The sequence below is a fragment of the Octopus bimaculoides genome, chromosome 8 (genome assembly GCF_001194135.2).
Source record: "Octopus bimaculoides isolate UCB-OBI-ISO-001 chromosome 8, ASM119413v2, whole genome shotgun sequence".
In the NCBI taxonomy this organism is placed as follows: Eukaryota; Metazoa; Mollusca; class Cephalopoda; order Octopoda; family Octopodidae; genus Octopus; species Octopus bimaculoides.
The window spans coordinates 38,847,288-38,853,972 of NC_068988.1; the positions used below are offsets into that span (position 1 = coordinate 38,847,288).

The 6,685-nt window shown below is 36.5% G+C and overlaps 1 protein-coding gene across 3 annotated transcripts in view; it reads left to right on the plus strand.

The window, feature by feature from the left end:
- The window catches only part of LOC106884438 (guanine nucleotide-binding protein subunit gamma-1), a 294,231-nt gene that overhangs the window by 203,981 nt on the left and 83,565 nt on the right, over nucleotides 1–6,685 (plus strand). Inside the window, exon 4 of one of the 3 annotated variants that reach the window (XR_008264741.1) lies at nucleotides 2,895–2,909. The exons of the other annotated variants lie outside the window; for them this stretch is intronic. The gene's annotated coding sequence lies outside the window, so the exon portion shown is untranslated. Of the gene's footprint in view, nucleotides 1–2,894; nucleotides 2,910–6,685 lie in introns of those variants that run through there. 3 annotated transcript variants of the gene reach the window in all.

Here is a 6,685-nt window from a genome sequence, read left to right on the forward strand (position 1 = left end):
GGGTTGGACAATTTGACTGAGGACTGGCGAACCAGATGGCTGCACTAGGCTCCAATCTGATCTGGCAGAATTTCTACAGCTGGATGCCCTTCCTAACGCCAACCACTCTGAGAGTGTAGTCGGTACTTTTATGTGCCACCGGCACGAGGGACAATCAGGCAGTACTGGCAACGATCACGCTCAAATGGTGTTTTTTACGTGCCACCTGCACAGGAGCCAGTCTAGCGGCACTGGCAACGACCTCGGTTTTAAATTTTAGCACAAGGCCTGATATTTCAGGGGTAGGAGGTGGTCAGTGCTGATCTCTAACTGTGGAGGGAACCTGTGGAAGTGGTAGACCTGTGGCAGAAGGAGACCCAGGAAGACTTGGAAGGAGGTGGTGAAGCATGATCTTCGAACTTTCAGCCTCACAGAAGCAATGACTAGTGATCAAGACCTTTGGTGATGTGCTGTACTTGAGAGGACCCATCAAGCTAAGTGCACCTGTGCTGGTGGCATGTAAAGAACACCTTTCAAGCATTGGGCCTCATGGAGGCAAAGTGGCCGAGTTCCTTTTGAGTGTTTGGCCTCACAGAGGCAATGACTGAGACCGTTGGCATTATTTCGTGCTTGAGAAGAAGACCCATCAAGCTGAGCAAAATTGCAGTTGTGGCAGATATTGGTGTCATGTAAATTGGCACCTGTGCCGATGGTATGTAAAAGCACCCTGATGTCATGCAAATGGCACTCCCAGAGTGGTTGGTGTTAGAAAGGGCATCCAGCTGTAGAAAACCATGCCAAATCAGACTGGAGTTTGGTGCAACCTTTGCCAGCCCAGTCAAACTATCCAACCCATGTCAGCATAGAAAATGGACGTTAAATGAGGATGATGCATTTCTCATTTTATTTTTTTTTTACTTTTAGTAGAGAAAAAATATTGTAGATAACTGAATTATTACTGTTTTTTTTTTTTATAAGATTGAGGATGTGTTCTTAATATCTGAAGACAAGCATTAACCAAAGAAACGACTCAACACATGCTGTAGAATCAAATATATTAAAACAGAATTTGACTGTGACTTAGAAGTTTCATCCAAAGGGCTGATCACACGGTCTGATTATTCTGTAAGCCCTTGAAGCATGAAGGGCAGTGTTGAAGTTATTGTTTAAATCCTGGTCAACTCTCATTGAACAGAAGTATTCAAGCAATGAACATCCCCTTCTTATCCACTGTATCCAGCGTTTATTTAAGAACATACAATGTTATTTGAGGGAGATTTTACAGGCTTTTTAGCAGCCACACAATTTAAATATGAATTTACAACAATGTAGTATTAAACATAAACTTAAAAACTTTAGGGTTTGTGTTTTCTATCTTGCCCATATCAACTACCTTTTTCCTCTTTGATTATTTTAATAAGAAGATTATGAGAAGACATGTTTTAATCCTTTAGTATTCAGATTACTCTGTTACATGTAGTGCTTAATTATTCATATTGTTTTGAATTTATCATACATTATCTTGTAGCTCTGAGATTTTGATGATGTGATTGTTTACTTTTAGAATGACATTGTAGGGTAGGTGTGAGAGATCTGATAATTCTTGTTTGAACATAAAACAAGAAGAATATTTGGTCTGATATGGCTGGTTTGAACATGAAAGGCTTATGGGAGCACATCCCAGTCTATGGTCCTTGTTTTGTTATCATTTTCATAGAACTTGATCATTCCATTTTAGAAAAATGACTAGGTTTTTGGAGAAAAATGCTCAAGGATGCCTGTGGCATGTAAAACAAATAGCAAAGTGGTCATTGACATACTTTTTAGCTCACAACACTATTAGAGCCCACTTGAGTATTTCACTTCAGTCAGAATAGGTTTTTATGTTTGCACATGTCTTTTTCTTCCTGTTCTTGCACGAATGTGATTTTTTTTTTTTTTATTAGACCCATTAATTGTTTAAAATCATTTTAAAATATTAAATGTTTAGAATGCATACTAGTCTGATAAGCCTATAATAATTTGGGGATTAGAATCTGTTTTAAATCAACGACAAATCATAACTAGCTGATGTGTGCTTTGTTAAAGATACAGCACAATGGGCTGTAGTTGTAGGGTTTGAACTTGTGACCACCTTAGTCTTGTAGGCAAAGAGTCTCTTGCACAGTATATTGTATATGCACATTCTTGAGCCAATGAGGGAGTCTCTATATGGTGACTTGACCTGCTAGATGTAGTAGTCAAATCTCTATTTAATCATACCTTATTTTAAGGAAGAACACATTGAATAAAATAATCCCATTATGCTGTTTCATTGAAAGATAATGTTCATGATTGAAACAAGCACTTTCTGTTACAGGTCTACTTGCTGATGGTTGTCAACCTGTGGCTTAACAACCACATCAACAATGTCTAATGAATAATTATTTAATTAACCCTTTGGAAAATGAAAGGCAAAGTGAAACCTTCTTGGATTTGAATCTAGAATAGTGTGGTCCCATTAATGTAACTGATTAAGTTTTTTTGCACTTCTATAATATGCAATTATAAAAAAAAATTTTTTAAAGGAATCCTTAGTCATTGAGAACCTGCTGAAGTTTGGTAAATATAAATTGATGTGATCTGTGTCGACATAGAGAATCACATTTTAAGTTATACTAGGTCTTTGCTGTTCACTACACTGCTGGTAAAAATATTTGTTTACCATGCACGCTACCTTCTTTTAATAGTAGACTTTATATAGTGGAAATCTCATTAGTTAACTATGGTGACAAGTCTACCTGTCTGTCTAGCTCTCACTCACATTCTCTCTCTTACTGTATTTCTCTCTCAACAACATTTTTTCTTTCTCTTCTTCTAAAAATACATTGTTACATATATTTTGATTCTTCCCCTTTTTTTCCTCCCTCTTATAGATGTTGTGATGGACAAACAGACAGAGATCCACGTCTTTTATAATGTAGGATTTCCAAGCTGATGTTGATTTAAAGATTTGGTTAAGTTCAAATGATTGTATAAGTGGCATCTTCATTAGTCTTTTTGATACCAGCCAACTTGAGACTGCATCTGCTTCTAATGTACAAACTATCTGTTTTTAAGTGATCTTCCATCAAACTTTCATGTTAACTCTTTAGCATTTAAACTGGCTGTATCCGGTCAAAATATTCTACTTGCTTTATATTCAAACTGGCCAAATCTGACATCTCACACCTACTCTAGAATATCATTTTGAACATAAACAACCATGTCATTGAAATCTCAAGGTTAGAAGATAATGCAGGATAAATTCAAAACATCATGAATAAATAAGCATTACATTTGACTGAATAATTAGAACACTAAAGGGTTAATTTTCATTCCAAACACCAGCTTAATAGTGACCATTACTAAATACTTCATTATTTTCAAAATAAATTGATGCAAAGACATCATATCTGGACAAAAATATAACAAATGGGTTAACTTGTTTTGACTGAAGCTAAATTCTAGGACAGCCTTTTTTCCAACAATATATCTGAAACTACATTATCTAGTTTATATTTTGTCTTTTAAACTTATATAGTATTATTTTGAGAGAGATTTGGTTGCCATGTCTTCCTAACAGGACAAACAACCATGTCAATTCTCACTCTTTAATTAATTTCCAATGTGATCATTTGCCAATCAGCTATGGAACATATGTTGGAAAAGAACAAATGTTCCTCTGCCCAAATGTTGTCAATGCAAAGAACAATGTTTTCCTACTCACCACTTGTATTTGATTTGAGGTGATATCAAAAAGTTCCCAGACTAGTTATGTTTAATAAAAAAATAACTTTTTTACCTAAGTTTTAACATCGTCTCTTTCGAAATAGTCACCTTGCTCAGCAATACACTGGTTCCAGCATTCCTGTCATTTTTGCAATCCAGCCTGGAAGTCATTTTCCGTAAGCTAGTTGAGGACCTCCTGCAATTCATATATGTGTATACTACAGGCTTACAAGCTTCCATACAGTTGGTGTACCAAATTTTAATGACAATGAATTGGTCAACATACGGCTATGATAGACAGTATTGCAATTGAAACCCAAACTATACCACATGCACCCATACACACACACACAATGTCTACACATTTATATACTCTCACGTATGTAATGTGTGTTTTTGCATGTGTTTGTATGTCATATATGTGAAAGTATTTCTATTTGCACGTGTGTGAGTGTATATATGTTTGTTTGTATGTATGTATCTGTACACATACATTTGCACATGCCATGTGTATGTGTGTCTTTTGTTCATGACTGAAATAAATTACAGCTTCTTGCATAGTGTTTTTCAAAAAATATATTTTGCACTTCCAATTTTATTTCTAATACTAGTTCCATGTTTTGTTTACTCTGCATCCTCCACGTCTCTATTGGTACCGGTCGGTTAGTTTTGCAACTTTATATATTTACATAGCAGATTTACTTGAAGTGTTGCTGGTTTGCTGTTTATTTTTTCCCCTTGAGCTACTGCATGTTTTGTTTAATAACTATTTCTTGCAGGAAATAGCCTGAAGATTTTTATAAAGGAGTTGGTTGGGAACACTTAGGGAAGAGATATATTTATAATTTTTCCTGGAGGCATTACTCGAATGGATTGGAAGAAAAGTGTAATCAAATGATTTCCAAAAATTGATTTTTTGCATATGTACAAGCAGTTCTCAGAATCATGGAAAAAAGAAAAGAATGAGAATTTGTGATGTTCATTATATTTTCCCAGTATATATGGTGACCTAGTTCTCAGATTTATAATGTGAGGGAAAGGAACTGGTGTAGTGTTCATAGATTTCTCTGTAGTATTTGGTGACTTAATGAAGTTATATGGACACATTTGGACATGGAATGGAATTTAATCATAGAATCAGCACTGTGAGAGTTAACTTTATCTTATAGTTAACATTCTGTGGAAGATGGTTATTGTTTATTGACAAAAACTTAGTTGGTCTGTCTTTGTGGAACTTGGGAGCAGGTATGATGATGTCATTCAGATGTTTATTTCAAATTATCTGAAAACTTCTCAACTGGACTGTATCTGTTCCTGTTTATAGACTTAATCTATTGCCTGGTTTAACAGCAGTACTTCATCATTGGATGATTTAAGCACAGAGTTCACTGTTAGACGTACTGAGGCTGGATTTTCCTATATGTGGGTAGCTCAGCAACCCATGTTCCTTCTGCTCTCACAAGTTTCAGAGATTCTGCAAAGATCATAGATGATGGCCTTTCTCCTTTAATTAAGCCATAAAAAATGTAAATTATTTAGAACTCGGATCCATCATTATTGTTTTTATGCCTACTTTCCGTGCTAGCATGGGTCAGGCTGGTCATGGCAGTCAGAGATTTGGAATTATTGCCCTCTTACCTAGGTTAGCTCCTGCATTTTGTTTTTGGTATAGTGTCTACAGCTGGATACCCACCCTAACACCAACCACTTCACAGAGTGTAGTGAGTGTCACAATGAAAATTATTGTCTCTCTCTCACACACACATACACACACACACACACACACACGCACAAGATGGGTTTCTTTTCAGTTTATATTTATCAAGTGGAGGTGCAATGGTCCAGTGGTTAGGGCAGCAGACTCGCGGTCATAGGATTGTGGTTTCGATTCCCAGACCGGGCGTTGTAAGTATTTATTGAGTGAAAACACCTAAAGCTCCACAAGGCTCCAGCAGGGGATGGTCGCGAACCCTGCTGTACTCTTTCACCACAACTTTCTCTCACTCTTACTTCCTGTTTCTGTTGTGCCTGTAATTCAAAGGGTCAGCCTTGTCACACTGTGTCACGCTGAATATCCCCGAGAACTACGTTAAAGGTACACGTGTCTGTGGAGTGCTCAGCCACTTGCACGTTAATTTCACAAGCAGGCTGTTCCATTGATCGGATCAACTGGAACCCTCGACATCGTAAGTGACGGAGTGCCAACAACAACAAATATTTATCAAACCCACTCATAATAAGGCTTTGGTTAGAGCAGGGCCTGCAGTCAAAGACACTTGCCCAAAGTGCCATGCAGTGGGACTGAACCTGAAATTACATAATTAAGAAACTAACCTCTTAACCACACAACTGTGTCCATGCCTATATACACATATACATATATGTGTCTGTGTGCATTTGTTTGAATATATGTGCTTGATTTATTTATTGTAATATTTCTATAAGTCCTCTATTAGTTGCTTTATTACATTAACTGTCCACTGAAAGATCAATGTTCTCTAGTCATTCAATGACTATTGGTACTGACAGCACTCATTGTTGTATCTACCTATACAGTGTTACTTGTATACCAATCCCCTTCCACCAACTATCTTTTCTTCTGATACTCTTCTCTGTCGTTGTCAAACCAAAATTCTGGCTACTTGGTAGTCATCATTTCTTTTTCCCATTCTTGCTATATTTTCGTGGTATATCAGTTTTAATTTTTATTTCATGTCATGTGTTGCAAACAGTAGTCTCTTAGGTTACAGGCTCCCAACAGGACAGTCAGTGGCTCGCTGTATTTATCAATAGCAGTAACACCTCTAGCAGAATAAATATGTCAAGCAACTTTGTTTGAGGAAAATGGTTGTTTTTCTTGCCAATGTTTACATTGTTTTGTCAGTATAAATAGCTAAAAGATGCTCCTCCTAAATTCCCAAATACATACATATATATATATATATATATATATATA